The sequence below is a fragment of the Hibiscus syriacus genome, unplaced genomic scaffold, assembly GCF_006381635.1.
Source record: "Hibiscus syriacus cultivar Baekdansim isolate YM2019G1 unplaced genomic scaffold, ASM638163v2 tig00001732_pilon, whole genome shotgun sequence".
Lineage (NCBI taxonomy): Eukaryota > Viridiplantae > Streptophyta > Magnoliopsida > Malvales > Malvaceae > Hibiscus > Hibiscus syriacus.
In genome coordinates, this window is record NW_024061886.1 from 280,076 (window position 1) to 299,560 (window position 19,485).

General features: G+C 34.4%; 2 pseudogenes; both read right to left on the reverse strand.

The window, feature by feature from the left end:
* Positions 1-6,650: 6,650 nt before the first annotated feature.
* On the reverse strand, positions 6,651-7,582 carry LOC120133246 (annotated as a pseudogene).
* Positions 7,583-12,104: 4,522 nt separating this feature from the next.
* LOC120133376 lies at positions 12,105-16,747 on the reverse strand (annotated as a pseudogene).
* Positions 16,748-19,485: the final 2,738 nt, after the last annotated feature.

The following is a 19,485-nucleotide window of genomic DNA, read 5'->3' on the forward strand; positions in this document are numbered from 1 at the left end:
TACCAACACACTTCCCCCTGAAACCACAAGATTATCCCTACTTGAATCCATGAACTCTTCAGCCTGTAAGCCCAACCCTTGAAGAAGCCCAATATCTGGAGAACCTACATCAGAAGCTTCCTCCAAAACTCCAACCTCAATATTTAAAACCCTGGCAGAACTAGGCTTGACCACCAAAGAATCTACAATGCAACTCCACGTGGTTAGAGTGATTAGGAATTTGAAAACCAGCACTCTCTCTACCTTCATCGAAACCACAGCCTACCTTGATCGGCTTCCCACCACTAACCTTCTTACGATCAGCAAGATTATCCCCAAAGCATGCGACATCGAAAGACTCACAACCGGGAAAGGGTGACCCAATCTTCTCATATGAACTTCCCGACTCAGAAGCCTCCGACGGAGCCGCGTCCAAATTTGCCTGCGAAACATCTTCATTATCAACCACTACCCCAACCTTCTCAACCTCAATTTCTTTTTTCTTCCGAACCTCAGATATCGACAGATTCACTAACGAATTATCCAGCATCCTAACTTCAAGAACTCGAACAACAAATTTTCTATTCTCCACCACTACATCAACAACTTCATCAATCCGAGCTTCCGACGAAGTAGAAATCAACATGTTAACTTTCTCACAATCTAGATGATGACTAACATTTTCTCCAAAAGCCTCAAATTTACCCCACAAGCCAACTAATCTTTTCAGAGTGACTACATTCCAACAATGCAATGGTAAACTGTCTATCTCTAACCAAACAACTCTTTCTTTATGAAAAATAGACTCTGTCCATAGCATCACATCCACAAAAATCTCCTTCAAGTAAGACCACTGAAGGTCTTCAAGCATGAGAAACAAATCTTTGTCCTCAATGATAAACAGAAAAGATTTCCCACGCAAACGTTGGACTTTAATATCCCCTAAGCTCCAGGCATGTAATCTATCAACGATGCTCCGAACACTGCATACACTTGCCATAACTCCCACCAAACATCTCCTCGGCTTATTTACTTCATCCTCGTCAACATGCCCAAAAACTTCCTTTCTGGAAGCACACACATTACTAGCACCTTTACTAAAAAGAATTCACGTTAAAGGTTGGGCTAACAATTTTAGATTTCCATGACGACTTGCTAAGCGCACCTTTATCCATCTGAACCTTCAAATAATACTTAGCAAAGCTCACCGATATGCGACTGCCATACACCATAAGACCATTCAACCGCTCCTTAACTCTTTCAGCTTCTACTTTATTGCCAACTTTAACGAAACCAAACCTAGAGCCATCACGACCCTTTTCTTTGGGATGTACACACTCAGAACCTCACCAAAACGACCCACAATCTGCCATAAACCTTTCCAATGAATAGTATTTGGTAGGTTATCCACAAACAAAGAAACTGAATCCGGAAGAAAACCTTGAGAACTCATATTATTAACTTCGATTTCGTCACCGACGGAATCAAGTTGCTTCTCGGCCTTATGGCCGACCCAGTAGGATTAATGAACTTTACCCCACATTGACTAACATTTCCGTTTAGACCTGCGCCAATTGAATGACTATCACAAACATCTAATCTCAAAAATGGAATCAGAGTGAGAAGACGATCTTCCTGAGGAAAAACGGCGGCGAACGGCGGACGGAGTGTGGCGTCGGACAACATCGCATACTGAACACAGAGTACACGTGTATCACTTCACACACTTTAGAACACCATTGAACAAAAACGAAATGTCGAGCAATCCTTTGATTATTTAAAACAATAATACATTTACTAACATTAAATCAAAATAGTTATTTCATTAGAGTTTTTATTTTAAGACATTAACAGATGTGTATGAATAATTGTATAAGGTAAACTACCAGTTATAATTCAACTATTGCCTCATTTTATTTTGATTACTTATGTTTTGATTACATCAATCAGACCACCCAATTATTTAAATGATTCAATCAACTTCTTACCTGTTAACTATTAAAAGAGATGGTGCTATGGCAATTAATGAAATTGGCATAATGTTACAATAGTTGTCGGTACTTACAAATTCTATCACTTTAGTAATAATTTTAATTTAATTTTAAAAAAGTTAACCCTTCAATCCGGAGGTATCAACATATTATTATAACACATTTATACATGACACATGCCACCACATGATTAGAGAGTTAATTTTTAAAATTAAATTAAAATAAGAACTAAATTGATAAAATATATAAGTGTCGAGGACCAAATATATAATTATACTAATTTTGTTAACTGTCATATCACCATCTCCATTAAAAGTTATAGACCAATGATTTGATTAAAGCATTTAAATAGTTGAGTGATTTGATTGACAAAATCGAAACATTAATGATCAAAATGAAAGACTAATAATTGAGTGGTCGTTTGTGCAATTTATCCTAATGTTTATTCTGCGCCTAAGATAGGGTTAAACCTGAAAGAAAGTAAAATCGAAAAATGAGCCTAGCATATGTATAGTATAAATACACGTGCTTGACATGACATACTTGCCGTAATAATTTTGAAATTAAGGAGCACGCCAATAATGATTCTTTTACCAAATAAGGACTTAATTTGAAAGTAATCTTAGTGAACCACTCTGTATAAAATTTTATTATTTAATTTCCAAATTATGTAAAGATTCACCTCGCTTTAAAAGTTTCGTTCAGGGAAAAAAAATAAGCTATTGTAGTTGATGTAAGGACACAACATTCAAACGTTGGCGCAACTCCTAGAAACGAACAGCAGCAAGAGGCTTAGTGAGCACATCCGCGACCTGGAATTGAGCAGGAACATAGTGACCAAGCACTTTTTCACGAACAAAATACACATCTAAGTCCACATGCTTGACTTTAGCATGTAGAACAGAGGGTTAGCAGCCATGGCAACAGTACTAGTGTTATCACACCAAATGACAGGTTTCTAAGATAATTAAATGCCCATATCAGTTAGCACAGTTTTAACCCAAACCATCTCAGAAGTAACGTCGACAAGACTGTGCAATATTCAGCCTCGGCATTGGACCGAGAAACAACCCGTTGCTTCTTAGAATTCCATGACAACAGGTGTTGTCTTAAAAACACAGTACCCAGATACAGAACAACGATCATCTGGGTCGCTAGCCCAATCAGCATTCGAAAATCCTTTGAGAACCAAAGGCAACTGTTGTGGAGCTATCCACAATCCAAAATCAAGGGTACCCTTGAGATAACGGAGAATATGCTACACCCGACCAGTGAGCATCACGCAGTTGCTGCTTAAATTGTGCCACCTTATAAACAGCAAAAGATATGTCCGCCCTTGTATGACAAACGTACAATAGAGATTCTATAGCACTCCGATATTGATGCGCATCACCAGGTTCTCCACTGTTGATCTTACTCAACTTAGGTGAGACAGAGATCGGAGTGTCAACCGCACTAACCGACTCCATACCAGATTTTCGCAGTAGTTCTTCAACATGCTTCCTCTAACTAAGAAATAATCCAGAGGATGTTCAAACAACTTCTATACCCAAGAAGTAATGAACAAGCCCAAGATCCTTCAACCAGAATTTGGCATTAAGCATTTGTATAACCTGCTGAACACAACTTTCAGATGACCCGGTCACAAGGATATCGTCTACATAAATTGCAACATAGATAACATCATTAGATGAAATACGAGCAGAGAATGTGTTATCAGCTCGAGAAGGGACAAAAGCCAATGTACACAGATAATCACACAGTTTGTTAAACCAATTGCGAGGAGCTTGGCGAAGCCCAGCCTTCTTAAGCCTGCATACAAGTGGCTCACCATGACTGCCAACTTGCTGAAAACCATCTGGTTGCCTCATATAGACTTCCTCTGACAGATCTCCCTTGAGAAAATCATTATTAACATCAACTTGATGTACCTGTAGACCACGAAGACAGCACAGACAGGAGAACATTTAATGTAAAAAACCGAACCACTAGTGATGGAGGTGTCTTAGGGGCATCTTTGTCTGTATTTATAAAGAAAAAAACTATGAGAAACTTGGTGGTTAATCTTTTTAATTTAGAATAAGAATTATAAATTTATCTCAATGACTAGCATCGCAATAGAAAAATCTCACCTAAGACATCTTTCATAACTTGTAAAGGCATTTATAACCATCTCCCATAAAATTGTAAATGGGTTCATAATCATCTCCTGTACTATTACAGAGGGATCATAAGGAATTAATATAATCTCTTACCCTATGAGTTAGGGGCTCCGGTCAAAGAGCTTCTCATGTTGTAAAAACATAGGCATCTCATTTAGAGACATCCACGGGTGTCCTCGGCACTAATCTAGTGATGAAGTATGTTTGGGCATCTTCTTGACTCAAACGAGGATTTTCGAGTGGATGGACTATTGACACTAGGACTAATAGTTCTTTTTCGTAGGGATACTGTAATTATCAATCTTTCAGTTTTAATTTCACAACTTTTAATATTTTAATTGTAATTCATCTTCATGGGATATAGTACGATGTCTCTAGTAGTATCTCAACATTTATTGGCTTATAATCATCTCTCACAACTTATAGGAAAATCATAGGCATCTCTCATAACGTACGGAGACATCTCCCATAAATTGTGGAAGACTTTACAAAGATCCACAAATTTCACTTTTAAACTTTTTTTTTTCATTTCCATAACATGACTTTCTAGAAGCAAAAGATCCATATACTTTGAAAAAATCTATTAACCTAAAAAACTATTTTTACTACTATACACACTTGTGAAGAAATTGAATGAAGAAAACTTAAATTCATATGTTTGGATTTTTTTTCGATGATACTGAGGACATGATTAAGAACTCAAATTATCCTTAGCAGCTAGAGCTGCAACTTCATGCGAAGGCACATCATAATAATCTTTCCAACGGGGCCTCATTTATAAAAACAAAATAGCATATCATCTTCATTGTAATATGATCTATTTTAAATTTTTATATTTTATTTTATTATAAAATATTTAAGGATCTCGTTTTAAAAAAAATATCTTTGGAACGGACATGCCTCTTCTACAACTATGCACCTTTCGTCAACTGTAGTGTTTATCTCACGCTATATTAAGCTAGTTCGGGATTGCATGTGCCCAACTTGTCCTTCTTGAGCAAATACTCTCCTTAGGTTAGCTTTCATGGGCAATTAAAATCTGATAACTAGATTGCATGTTTGAGTTTTCTATTAACTAATTAATTACTCTTTGAAGGAAGAAAGATTTGTCTCACCATACTAATTTGATGTACGATAGGTGAGGTGGTAATTTACAAGGTTTGAATGATGAAAAGTAAATGGTAAAGTCAGTAAATCATAATTCATCCTTCTGATTTAGATGAAGAGTCAATGATCATTTATTTTAATAGTACGTAATAAATTAGTTTTTATCTTCAAAAATCTCAGGAGTGCTTTATTATATAGTTCGAACATTTGATATCCACATGATTATCTTGTAATAATGGTGGACATAGAATGTGAAGATTAAGTTTTAAATCATTACAAGCCTAATATATTTACCCCACAATTCTATATGTAAATTCATTTAACCAACGACTTATTCTTTATTGAACTTCACAAGTGATGTTGACTTTTAAGATAGAATTTCTCTGAAGTGAGAATGTGGAAGAGGATATATAATAGTGTCTTAAATTTTTTATATTTTTTTTTATTTTTTATTAATATATTAAATAATTATCATATATGTATATTTGTAATTTTTTTTATAAATTGCATTATAAACATTGGTTAAGAATTGCTTAAAAGATTAATTTGTTATTTTCATTGAATTTCAATAAAATAATTAAGTGACCACCTTATCCATTAATTGTTTATTTACACATATGTTCCGACGGAATATTCCTATTTAGCGGCAATGCTTACTTTTTCCTCCCAAATTCCATCAGTTGGAGTCAATTTATGATTCAAAAGAGCTTAAATATGAATAAAAATATTTATCAACACTCAAAACTCAAGTTAATATTTTTATTAAAATTATCAAATTACATTAAATAATACTCCCATGAAGAATATGACTTTTTCATATTCTATACCTTTAAAATATATTATATTTTTTAATAATTTAAGATGATTATAAGATATATGTTCAAACTTTTTTTAGTTATTAACAATACTTATTCCTATAAATATATTATTTAAATCTAAAATTATTTTAATGAAGCTAAGGTAATACAATTAGTATATTCTAAAAATACTCTCAACCGTTTGACATGAAAGCTCAATCACTCTGTTGCAATCGCCCGTGCTTGAACCCGTGACTTCTAAAACAACAATTTTTTTAACCACCAAGATAAGTTAATTTATACAAAATAATATTTTTAATCACTAAAATCAGATGATAGATTGCATATTTACTATTTCTTTAAATATATTCACGTTGTATTTATTATATTCTTCGGACTAATGTATTTTAATAATTTGACCACGTTTTCTTTGAGTTTGAATTTTATTTGCGTTGAGCATATGATAAATAACTAAAGAAAAAGTATACGTATTGTACCCCGAAAGTTTAATTTGCAAGTAAAACCACATCGATTTTTCTTATTTTATAAGCAAGAAGATTTTTTTTGAATAAAAAGCAAGAAAAATTAATATAGCAATATTATATATTATTTTGCTGAAATTGGATTAGGTCCATTGTTTTAGAAAACAAGAATCCCACATCCCATTAATTGGTCATTTACGTGCTCCCTAAGAGAAGTCAGTACCTAACATTCTCAGAATGAGCCTAGGGTTAGTCCTATTCTCATTGGACGAGGTTGATGTTCTAAAACCAGAAACACCGTCCGCCACTGCACCGCCACCTTCCATGGTCGCCCGTGGGTTGCCGCCGCCCCCTATTTGAAAGAAGCCTCCCCCGTCCCCGGATTGTTATCTTTTCTGTTCAATGAAACATCAACGCCTGGTTTTGGTGGTGATGGAGTGATTGATTCTGTTGATTGCAAGTGAAAACCAGTGGGAGGAAGCATCGGGAGTTACTAGGGTTAACTTGGAACCCGAACCCGAAATTCGGCCCACCGGAGTGAGAACCTCCCGCCGCGAAAGGAGGAGTGGGCGCGCAGTTAATTGTTGAACCATGGCTCGGAAATTGGTTGTATCCGTGTTGAGCAAGGTAGTCGGGGTTCGCCTTGAAGCCCTTGATCGTCTTCGGACTAGCTTCCCGACGCGGCCATCGGGGCTCAAATGACCACCACCACCTAGTCCCGAGCTCACCGGAGCCGTGCTCGCGGTGACCGTGGAAGTGTTGAGGACGGCGGAAGTATCGGAACCTTGGTCGCCGAACACCGATTCCGATGTCAGAACACGAAAGCGATCGGTATCTCCTGATTGGAAAGATTTTGATCGTAAAACTGTGGCCAATCAGACATGGTTTCGCTCATGTCCATGGCGCAAAATCAGCTAAAACTTTTTTTTTTCTGTTTTCTTTCTGTAAGAAGGGAAGAAGAGAGTAAGCTTAAGGTATTTATGGTGGCTTTCATGGTGGTCAAAGGAAGATATTGGGAAAATCATGGCCGTTTATATCGGTTAACAGATTTTACGGCACGTGACATGACACGTGAGAGATGTGGCGGAAAAAAGGTAAAAGAAATGTTTGGCGGAAATGGTGGGTTCTGGAAGTCGGGGGATAGTTTCGTCGAAGCAGCTAATCAACTTATAAACCACGAGGCCATTTAAATAGTAATACCTCGCTACCCTTTTTTTGGCCAAATTTCGCTTCGGTCTCTCTATTATATAAATTTGATATAATCTTTATACCATTTTTAACTGTTTCAATATTTAATTCAAATAATTAACATTCTTAACTGTTTCAGTTAAAATAATTTGTGCCTTCTTTACGAAATTCATTTTTCAGTACAATCAGTTTAGGGGTATTCAAACTTCGGTCAAAATTGATTTAGCCGATCGAACCGAATTGTTTTTCGGTTAATCGGTTGGATATTTTTAAGTTTGGTTGGTTAACGTTTAAATTTTTTTTCAAACTTCAGTTACGGTTATTTCGGTTTGAAATTAATCGGTTAACTAACTTAATTGAAATTTTCCAAAATTTAATATATATATTATGTTTACATTAAGAGTGTTTAAACTTTGATTTTAACTAAATTCACCGACCAAATTAACCAAAATTATTTAATATATAATATATTATTTATAAATTTCGGTTATCGAGCGATTAACCAAACTTAGTTTGGTTCGGTTAATTATTTTTGAAAAAAAATTCCGGTTTGATTAACAATTAAAGAGAAAAATTTTGGTTAATGAAATTTTAGAAGTTTGCTTCGGTCGATTAAACGAACCAACCGATTGAACACCCCTAACAATTATGAGTGTATTTCCTAATTTAACTCATTTTCTCATATATAAAAAATATGTTCTCTCCAAAATTTAATATTATATATATTATGTTTACATTAAGAGTGTTTAAACTTTGATTTTAACTAAATTCACCGACCAAATTAACCAAAATTATTTAATATAAATATATATATTTATAAATTTCGGTTAATCGAGCGATTAACCAACTTAGTTTGGTTCGGTTAATTATTTTTGAAAAAAATTCCGGTTTGATTAACAATTAAAGAGAAAAATTTTGGTTAATGAAATTTTAGAAGTTTGCTTCGGTCGATTAAACGAACCAACCGATTGAACACCCCTAACAATTATGAGTGTAATTTTCCTAATTTAACTCATTTTCTCATATATAAAAATATTGTTCTCTATAAAGAATTTGAGTTCAGGTAGTTGAGTATATAAAATGTATGTTTACCTTGTAATTACTCAAATTGTTCAAAGAAAAATTGATTCATTCATAATATCTTAATTTGATCCTATCAAGTGGTGTTACTGATAAAAGGGAATATAGTTCTCCTTAGATGTCCGAGTTCGAACAACAACATTTGCAAGATGTGTGCTATCAATAAGTTAAAAAATTCTGACATATATTATATTGTAATCACTTGCATACTAATAAAAAATAAAACCAAATTTAATAATAAAAATGCAATATCTCATCCCGTTATACTAAAAATAATTAATTAAAAAATTATTCCAACTCATTAAACTATAATCTTTATTAAAATTGTTAATTAAAACATATTAATACTTTGATCAAAGTAATTAATTATAACATAACATAATAAATTAAATTAGATAAAATTAGTACATAAAATTTGAATCTTAAATTTGAAAACAATAAAGATACCAAAATCATTTCTTGACTTTTATTATGTGGTTTGGTGGACATTGATTACTTTTGCTTTGTTCGTCGGTCTCCAAACATGTATTAAAACAGCATCCTACTTCTTTCTCTCTCTCTCTCTCTCTCTCTCTCTCTCTCTACTAAGAAAATTCAAATATTTTCGTAATTCTTATCGTTTGAATTTGAAGTATAATTCAATTAAAAAATTATATATTTAAACACTTATGTCATTGTGATAAAAAAGATATTGTTTTAATTTTATTTAACATTAAAATTTAAATTAAATTTTAAATAATTTAAAAAATATATTTTTAAATATAAAACAAAATTTAGTGTTCCCTGCGAAACGATCTGGAAGACCTTGGAAACGAGATGGATCCCAACTGCTTATATCCGGCGATTCGTGATATGTACTGTAAATCTACTACATACGTCAGGACTACATTTGACGACACCGAGGCATTTCCGGTAGAAATCGGACTTCACCAAGGGTCATCTCTTAGCCCTTACATCTTTGCCTTGATTATGGATGACATCTATTATGCGACACCAGACGGTGTTCCATGGTGTATGCTTTTCGCTGACAATATTGTCCTAGTTGCTAAAACAAAAACTGTGCTGAATAGTAGATTGTCTACCTGGAAAACGCTTTGGAAGAAAAGACAGAGTATTTATGTTTAAACTTCAGTGGGAACCAGAATGATGAAGATGTAGAAGTTACGCATAAAGGACACGTTCTCCCCTCAAAGGATTGTTTCAAGTACCTAAGGTCTATGATACATAAAGATGGGGTGTAGATGAGACGTTACACACCGTATAAAGGAGGGATGGCTAAAGTGGAGGGCTACTACTGGAGTTTTGTGTGACAGAAGGTACCTCTAAACTAAAGGGAAAATTTTATAGAATGGAATAAGACCAGCGCTGCTGTATGGATCAGAATGTTGGGCATCAAGAAGGATCACGTAAGGATGGAGTCCGCAGAATGAGAATGATTCGATGGGCATGTGGTAGACTCTGTGGGATATGACACCAAACTCTGCAATTAGGATGTCCTTTGGGGTGGTGCCTGTATCCGAAAAATTGAGGGAGGGAAGGCTACGGTGGTTCGGGCATGTCCTTAGGCGATAACCGTCGAAAGCAGTCAGGAGGGTAGAGTCGATTACAGTCGAAGGTGCCACAAGAGAGGACAACCAAGGAGGAAGTGGGTAGACTGCTTGAGAGCTGATTTGAAAGATTTAGCCCTTACCGAGGACATGACCTCTGATAGAAAAGTATGGAGACTTAAGACCAGAGTAGTCGAGTAGTGTGGTCACAGCCATAGGGTGTAGCATCTTGTCTTCTTTGTAATGCCTTGTAGTAATTTCCAGGACTTCTACTTTTTACATTTATGTAATTGGAATTTATGAGGCTTAGAACTATAGTAGAAGAATATGTTGCCTTAGTTTAGGTTTTAACCCATTTGACTTTATTCATTCTCGTAGCTTGCTATCGCTAACTTCTGTGTATCATTCTCTTCATGTTTCCTTTTTTAAATTTAGCCAGGTCTTACGTTTCTGTCTATATGCAAATTTTATGCAGGGATTATTTCCCATTACAGACGCGCATATGATTGCATAAGAGACTGTTCAACTATGTATTTATATATTATTTATACATGCATTGTATGTATCTTTATTTTAAATTTTCTGACTGCCTGAGGTCTTCCACGGAAGCTGCTCTCAACCTGGCGTTGGGCAGCCTACTATACTACCTCCCCCTTACTCCATCGCATATGAGAATAGGGTTTGTTATTGTTGTTGTTGTGGTAGAAAATATACTTTTTCTCTCTTTTAATAGATTCTGTTATACAAATATACTTTTTCTCTCTTTTAATATAGATTCTGTTATACAAATAACATTTTTTTACCTTTTATGGTATTTTATTATTTACTTAGTCCAGACAAATTTTAAAATAGAGGAATATCTTATTAAAACTTTATAATAACTCAACCAAATTAAAGGTCAACCAAAACAGCAGACAGAAACAATACATTAAATTTTACTAATCAATGAAACCAATATAAAAAAGAATATCATTAAAACACACAGAGAAAAGCAAAGGAAAACAACAGAACCAAAACAAGCCTTTCACCAAAGCAGAGACCAACAATTACAAGCAAAGCCCACAAAAATTTGCATCTCACTCACTTATTTCCGTAAGTTTTATTTAGGTTACCTAATTTTTTCCCTTTAAAAATCATATATAACGTTAAATTTATTTCTATTTCGATACCCTCATCATCGAGTTTAACCATTGATGAAATAATATAATACAGTTTTAATCCTAAACTTACGCATTCTTTGATTTAAACACCATCTGTTTTCCCTACTGTATGCTCTGTTTCGTTTATAGTAGTATCCATGATTTCCTTAAAAGTAGATAATGCCACACAATAATTTGTTAATAAAGTAACGTTATTTTCAAAATAATAAGAACCATTTTTTACCATGAAGTCAACCACAGGCAAATAGGTGGGAACAAGAATAGCAAATCTCATATAGAAAAAGACAAATATCAAAATAGCACTAAATCGCCATGGTGAAATTTGTCATGTAAGCTCTCAACTTAATAACTTACATTACGCAAGGGTAAGAAGTTGCAGTAACATATTACAAGTACCTGTTGTCTAGTCTGAGTCAGCAATTTGAGCTTTTCCTTTTCTCCTGAAATATATCCTAGAGCATAGGACCAGACATTTCTATGTTATGCTAAAGAGATTAAAACTTCTATTAGCATGGGTAAACAAAGTGCATGCAACATGAACATCATACAGATTTTATAAGCATGAGCCTCACGAAGAGCTTAGTCACTCCACTGTATATAAAGGGGAGAAGTCAAATCTAAAAATAGCATCCTCATCTTGTTTTCCATTCGTGATACAACCTTAGAACCTCTTCTGTCTGAATGAAAGAGTTTTAAGGAAAAGGAATATTCTTTCATTGCGGTTAAAAGTGACATACAAAAAAGCAAGTCGTGCTTTATTTCTCCGGAACTTTTGGGCAGAGGAATATCAGAATCAGCAAAGACTACCGGTTTCAGCTTACAGTCTCACATAAAACTGTGGGATGCTAATATTTTAGTTTAGAATTCAATGAAATTAGCAGAATTGAATACAGTATCTTGGATTCACTTTTCCTTTACTATGTACAGCTCCCGACTCTATTGTCAAATCCACCAAGTCAGTTCCAGGTACCATTGGTGTCTCTTCATCATGGATGTCTAGAAACACCCCACCATGCAATTGTGTTGATCTCAATTGGGGCTCATCCTTCAATGGGGAAACAAATATGCATTAAGAGAAGGCAGCTCAATAATTTTGTCCGACAAAGGTTTACAAACTAACCTGCAAAACATAAGTGAAACTAGCTGAAGGCCGATAATCCATTTGTCCCTACAAGAGAAAGCATAAAAATAAATTTTCATAACCATTATTATATAACCAAAGTTAATAACAAAAAAAATGGAATAACAAAATTTCATACCATTCCATGCATGGTTTGTTGAGTGCCAAAATAACTGTCATGGCCAGGTGCCATAGAGTTCAACTGTCCCTACAAATGCAACCCAAACAAATACTAAATGATAACTACTTATAAGTAGTCATAGCCACAGTATTAACAGTTCACATCAGGCCCTTCAGGTCAATAAGGTTAGATCTTTGATTTGTTTAGCTTATCTGGGTCATGCTATATCATTTTTGTAGAGTTGAGCTAGGGGCTGGATTCAAATTAGACCAAGTTCAAGATTTTAACTTCTCATATCAATTCCGGTAATGATTTTGTTTCTGAAGGGAAACTGTTTGGTTGGATCAGCTATTTTTAATTTTATCAAACTGATTATCATGGTTGCAAGTCCAGCAAACCCACCAGACCCTGCATGCTTTGCTGATTAACATGATAACCATCATGAGGTGGCTCCATCAAGTTTAACTGTACCTGTGCCCAAATTAAAATCAGTGCTAAACTACAACAGTTCTATAATCTCCACAGACTTTCAAATTAGTAAATATGAAATACCAATCCTTGCACATTCTGTTGAGCACCATAGTAGCCATTAAGAGTTATCCCATCTGAGCTCAGGTTCCCCTACACATATAAAGCCAAAATGCCACAAAGCCAAATTAACTTGTTACAAGAATCCAGTCATCCACACCAAACTACATGAAAGAAAGATGCAGAATCATATCAATAATTCATTTTCCAGTAAAATTTTGAAAGTTTAAAGTTTAAACCATTATGTCTACTTACCACTTAACATAAGTATCTGTAAGTTATAAGTTCTTTACCAAAGAAAAGTAGATGAATTTTACAACATGCAATGAATATGTTAATATAATCATTTTCACAACCCAATGCACCATGCTATAGAACATATACATTCAACACAACTAAATGAAGCCATGACTTCTTTATTAAAAAGATAATAGATGAAGTGTACACATGCAATGAACAATATTAGTACAATCATTTTTACAGCCCAATTTGCAATGCAACTAGAAGCTATAAATCCATCAAGAAAAAAGAATTAAGCTTAGGACACACCATTTGCTGCAAGCTGTCCTGGGTATCAACAACATGAGAGCTGGCTCTGATTGCCCCTGAAACATAAATCTTGAATGATTTGATTTTTATCATAGGACAAGTGGCAAAAGTTACAACATAAGATTATACACATCAATCACTTTCCAGTTTCAGAACTAACCTTCCGTTTCCTGTTTGTGTTGCTTTTCTTGCTACTTTTTGAAGCAATCCCTTGATTTTCTTCTTCTGCTTCACGAAGACCTTGAACATTGCCAGTAGATTCTACAGCACTGATGCAAGAGTTGTTAACATTGACACAATTTTTCAAAGCTTCTACTAATACACGAAAAGCAATGTTAACTCTCTTCAGACAGTGATCCTTCCTCACTCAGTTCAATTGCTTGTTTGCACAAATCATTGTATCGCTGAACCCTTGTTTGCACTCGTTCTGTTCCTTCAATTGTTGATTGGCCACTCTTAGCATCCTTAGTCCACCTCTTCAATATATAACGAGGGGATACTTGTGCGAACCGCACATTTGGAGAACAATCATTGCATGCCGGCAAGGAAACCTCTGTATTCAAAAGCGACAGCTACAAGAAACTTCCGACTTCTTCATTCCATTACCATAAAATTTCATCCTTTTCACAATCTTGAACTCTAAATGGTATAGTTCCTTGATTTTCATTTTCCCTTTTGGGATGGCAGCCAACTACACCCAAAACTTCAACTTGGAATTTTTTGAATATTGCATGTGTATAAACAGTTGACATTGTTTTTCCCATGGTGATGGAGATTTTAGTGCTGGCTGTTTCTGCCAAGTATCAAAATCAGCTATAGCTTCCTCTTCATATCTATTTTGCAGAATAGCTCCATATTGTTTCACAAATTCTTTCAAAGTATACTTTCAGAGCGCTGACTTGTAGACATTCCAGCAAGAACACATCGTCCATGAAAGTAGTACCCATTTTTTGCGGTCTTCATACAAAGACTGAACCCACTCATCATCTTGAAGGTCAAATCGAGTTATCATTTTCCACCATCGCATCTCAAACTCTTCATCCGTCCAAGATCTGAAATGCATTTATTGAATTTAGGCAAAAAGTTCTGATGTGGCCCAAGTACATGTGCAAGAGATTGGGGATCTTTTCTAAAATATGCCAAAGAGCAAAGCAATGGCGTGCATTTGGGAAGACCTCTTCAACTGCAGCCTTCAATTCTTTGTCTTGGTCATAATTATAATTTTGGGAGCTTGTCCACCCATTGCTCTAAGCCATGTCTTCATTAGCCAAACAAATGTGGGCTTAGTTTCATCTGCAAGCAATGCACATCCAAGTAACATTGGCTGGAAGTGATGGTTAACCCAACAAATGGTGCAAATGGTAATTTCTCATTGAATTTCACATATGTGGTGTCAAAAGAAACCATATCATTGAAACTAGCATAATCATTCCTGCTTTTAGCATCAACCCAGAAAAATTTCTCAAGCGTTGCTCCTCATTTAAATCTATTGCATAGAAGAAGTCAGGGTTCTCTTTCTTGATACGCTTAAAATATTCCAGCATAATTTGGGCATCCCCCTCATCCACAACCAAGTGCCTGCCCTTATCAAACTGATTTTTAGATTGTTCTGGAGGAAGCTGCCATTTTGATATCCACCGGCTGTCTAGACATCTCAACATACATCTTTCTTGTCCGTTCACTAACAGCATGTAGAATGTCAATGTTATTCTTTTCAGCCAATTTCACATTTCGATAGATTCGAAAGTGGTAAGCAAGGGCTGGTAAAAGATCATGATTATGCTCCTTTATAAATTCATGAATAATCCACTTCCCATCCGGCCTTCTTTTCACATGCATACTGCTTTGCAATCTGTTTTTTTCACACTAGACCTTCTACTGCTACCAACATCTGATTCAGGTGTGATTCCATATCTGGAACATGCAAATTTAGCATCAATAAATTCCTTAGATTTCTTTGAACGCCTACTGTTTTTAATTGACGTAGTAAATCCCTGGACTGGCATATTCCTGATAAAATGCATATGCTGCCTCGTGTGACTCAAATTCGATGCCATTATGTGGCTCAAATTCTGCATCTCCTTCAAATCCAACAACAGCTCTTTTAGAGGTATCAACTATCCCCCATCTCTACCACGTGTCGTTTCATCACAATATCAACCATATGTTCATTCACCCCATCATTGCAAGGCATGGAGTCTCTACAATCCACCATATTACTAATTGCATTTTGGTTTCTCCAATCTTTATCATGATCACCAAATGGTAGATTCCTCTCTATTTTCATGAGAAAATCACTCCTCAAACAGACAATCCAGTGGCACCTAGTGAACCCAAAATAAGGACAACTTTTACAAACCTTATGTCAGTAATATAAAGCATTTGATTAAAAAAAAAACTAAACTGCCACGAATTATAACCCTATCCTGAAATATTTGGGTTCTTTGGCATGCTTAAGCCTCAAACGTACTTGGCCAGGAAAAAATAAAAGCAAATAGAAAATTTTATCTAAAGCAACAAAGTCAACAAGCTAATCAAATAAACTTCTTTCTAATGAAGAACCATTCAAAGAAAAAAAATACAGAATACTAACAAAAAAAAAGTTACGCAAAAAGATCGATAACCTAAAACTAGATGGATTGAACAGTCACAAATTTAGACGTTGTAGCAAGAAATGTTGATGAACTGGATACCCATAATTAAAGGAACTAAAATTAGGAAAAAGTAAAATAAATTTTCAATAAACTGAAGGAAAGGAAAAGCCATATACCAGAAGAAGGGAATTGCTGGAGAATAAAGCACAAAGTCGGCGATGCTGTGGATTAAGCAAGATGTTGCAGACTGAAATGAGCCAGAGAGTTTTAGGAGTTCTTAGGGCTTTTTAATTTGGGAATTTTACCTTACCAAGTAGAAAATTTGGAACTTCAAAAATCAAGTTTACACGTTATTGCGTAAATGAAAGGATTAATACACATTTTAGTGTTTAGTTTATATCTCAAAATATAATTGGATAATAATGAAATATTTTGTTAATAATAAGTATCTAATATTTTAGTTTTTTAATAATAAAATTTATATTTTTAAAATAATCAAATCTTGAATCTACTTTCTCCAAACTCCAATAGTAAAAGGTCATCAATAGTAGGATTTTGTTCGGAACAAGATTAAGAAATCAATGGTGGCGATTATGTAACGTACAAATAAATGTAATCATCGAAATCATCGAAAACAGTAACGAAAAATCTAGAAATTCAAAAATCATTAACGGCTCTATGACAATCAATACAATTTCACGGTGGGTAGGAGATTGGATTTTGGTCGTAATAGGGAAATAATTCTAATAGTGTCAACGATGATATCACTGACCAATGGTGATCGACCGACATCAAAAGATGTACAATTGAAGTTTTTGGTATTTTTTAAATTAATAGTAAATTCTTTTAAATAAAATAATTTTTAAAATTTTATATGTGTGACATATGTCAGATAACAATTAAATTTAACGACTTTACAAAACACCTTAAAAGGCAACATTGGAAACATTAAATACATATGTAGTGAAAATTTCAATCAATATAGTGTAAAATGACCCTAATAATAATAAGAGTAAATTACACTATAAGTCACCAATCTTATAGCATTATTATATTTTTGTATAAGCATCATTAGCATAGATGTGATTTCCCTCAACTGTTTACGTATTATTTTCTTAATATTTTATGGGTTAACTACATGATTAATCACTTATGTTTGCGTTTGTCCACTTTTTCTCACTAATTTAAAAAAAACATAATATATGATCAATTAAGATGTGGTCACAATGAGTTAATTGTCGTTAAATATTTTGATATAATCACACATTTGGTCTCTATTATTTATATATTCTCTCAATTTAGTCATACTTTTAATAAATTAAAACAAAATTACTCATCCAAAAAAAAGATGTCATGTGTCACGGATACCTCATGTCACTTATACCATGTGTCACCATTCGATTGGAGAACTAACTTTTCAAAGTATTGGTGGAAAATAAATATTTAAATTAAAATAAAGTTAGTCCTCCAACCGAATGGTGATACGTGGCACCAGTGGCACATTGTATCATTCGATTGAAGGATTAAATTTAGTTTAATTTGTTAAAAAGTAAGATTAAATTGAGAGAAAATATAAACAACAGAGACCAAATGTATGATTATATCAAAATATCACGTCGCCTAATATGTTAATTGTTAACGGCAATTAACTTGTAATGACCACGTCTTAATTAAATAACAACAAAAGTGTCATTTCTTAATTAAATATAAATGAAATGACCATATTTTGTTTTATGAAATAAGTGAGTAAAAGTGGACAAAATATAAAGACAAGTGATGAACCTGTAGTTAACCCTAATTTTATTCAGACCAATAAAATGATGATATATGTTACTATCTTATAATCGAACGATGTTTTAATTTCAAAATTTAAGGATACTTGTTATGTTTTTTTCGTATTGTACTAGACCAGAAATAATGAATTATTTAATCGATTAAGGTCGTCGTTGGAGAGGAATTAGACCACGTAAGAATCATCACTTTGAACTAGGGGTGTGCAAATTCGAATATTGAAAAAATGGGGAAAAGATGAGCAAGGTCAGCTTATACAAGATCAAGGACGTTGAATGTATTTTCATACCATGGCACAGGGATTTTCATGGAATGTGAGATCTGCATCACTGTAAATCTAGCCGTCTAATCAATGTGTCTTGTTTGAAAGGTTGCTCTTGTCCAAGAAATTTCAATGGGAGGTGGTGCATCATTGATGGTTCCGATGAACTTCTCAGTTGTAGCTGAAAATTTGGAGTAATATTTTCATTCTGTTGACATTCTGCATACACCAATCAATGGTTTCAAGTTTACCCATCTCTTATCTGTTACTGCACTGACATGCTGAATATTTTGTATGGCGTGCTTTCAAATGCTTTGTGCTTAGGTCTTTGCAACACCAGAACCAAGTATTGATTTTCATGTGGACTGTGATTTCTCTTACATCCTTTCCTTTCTCCTTTCCATTTGGGTAAGAATGACTTACCAAAGTAGTTATACATATGCATTTGTTCAAATTTGAAAATTTTAAAGATATTTTACGTATTTGAAGGGACTTGACATTGTCCTTCATATATGGGTATTGAACATGGATACTTCATAAAAAAATGAAGAGTCAGACATATGAATTATTGTATGCTATGTTGCTCCAACTCTTTTTCCCCCCTTGAAATACTTTCAATTTGTGTCCAATGCAAATGCAGATATGGGTACAAGGATATACCCTACGAGGATCTTCTAAACACGTGGAAAACTTAGAAAATTAAACATATTTATACCCAAACTCGCACCACAGTTAATAATAAGCTTGTATGAAGCTTTGCAATGTGTTGATCCACCCATATCAGCCTGGATGCTGGGTGTAATAACGTGCCATAGCTTTATTGGTTCACATGCCATTAATTTCTCATGTGTCAGGCTTCCACAGTAGGATCCACCAGCTCTTGACCAAGTGGATGATGAGAAGACAGACATAGTATCTCAGCCAGTTACAGAGGATTGGAGCTCAGAATTCCTGAAACAGGAAGACCTCGTGCATGAGAAAATGTATGGAGATATATCTAGACAGCCAACCTACCATTTGTAATGCC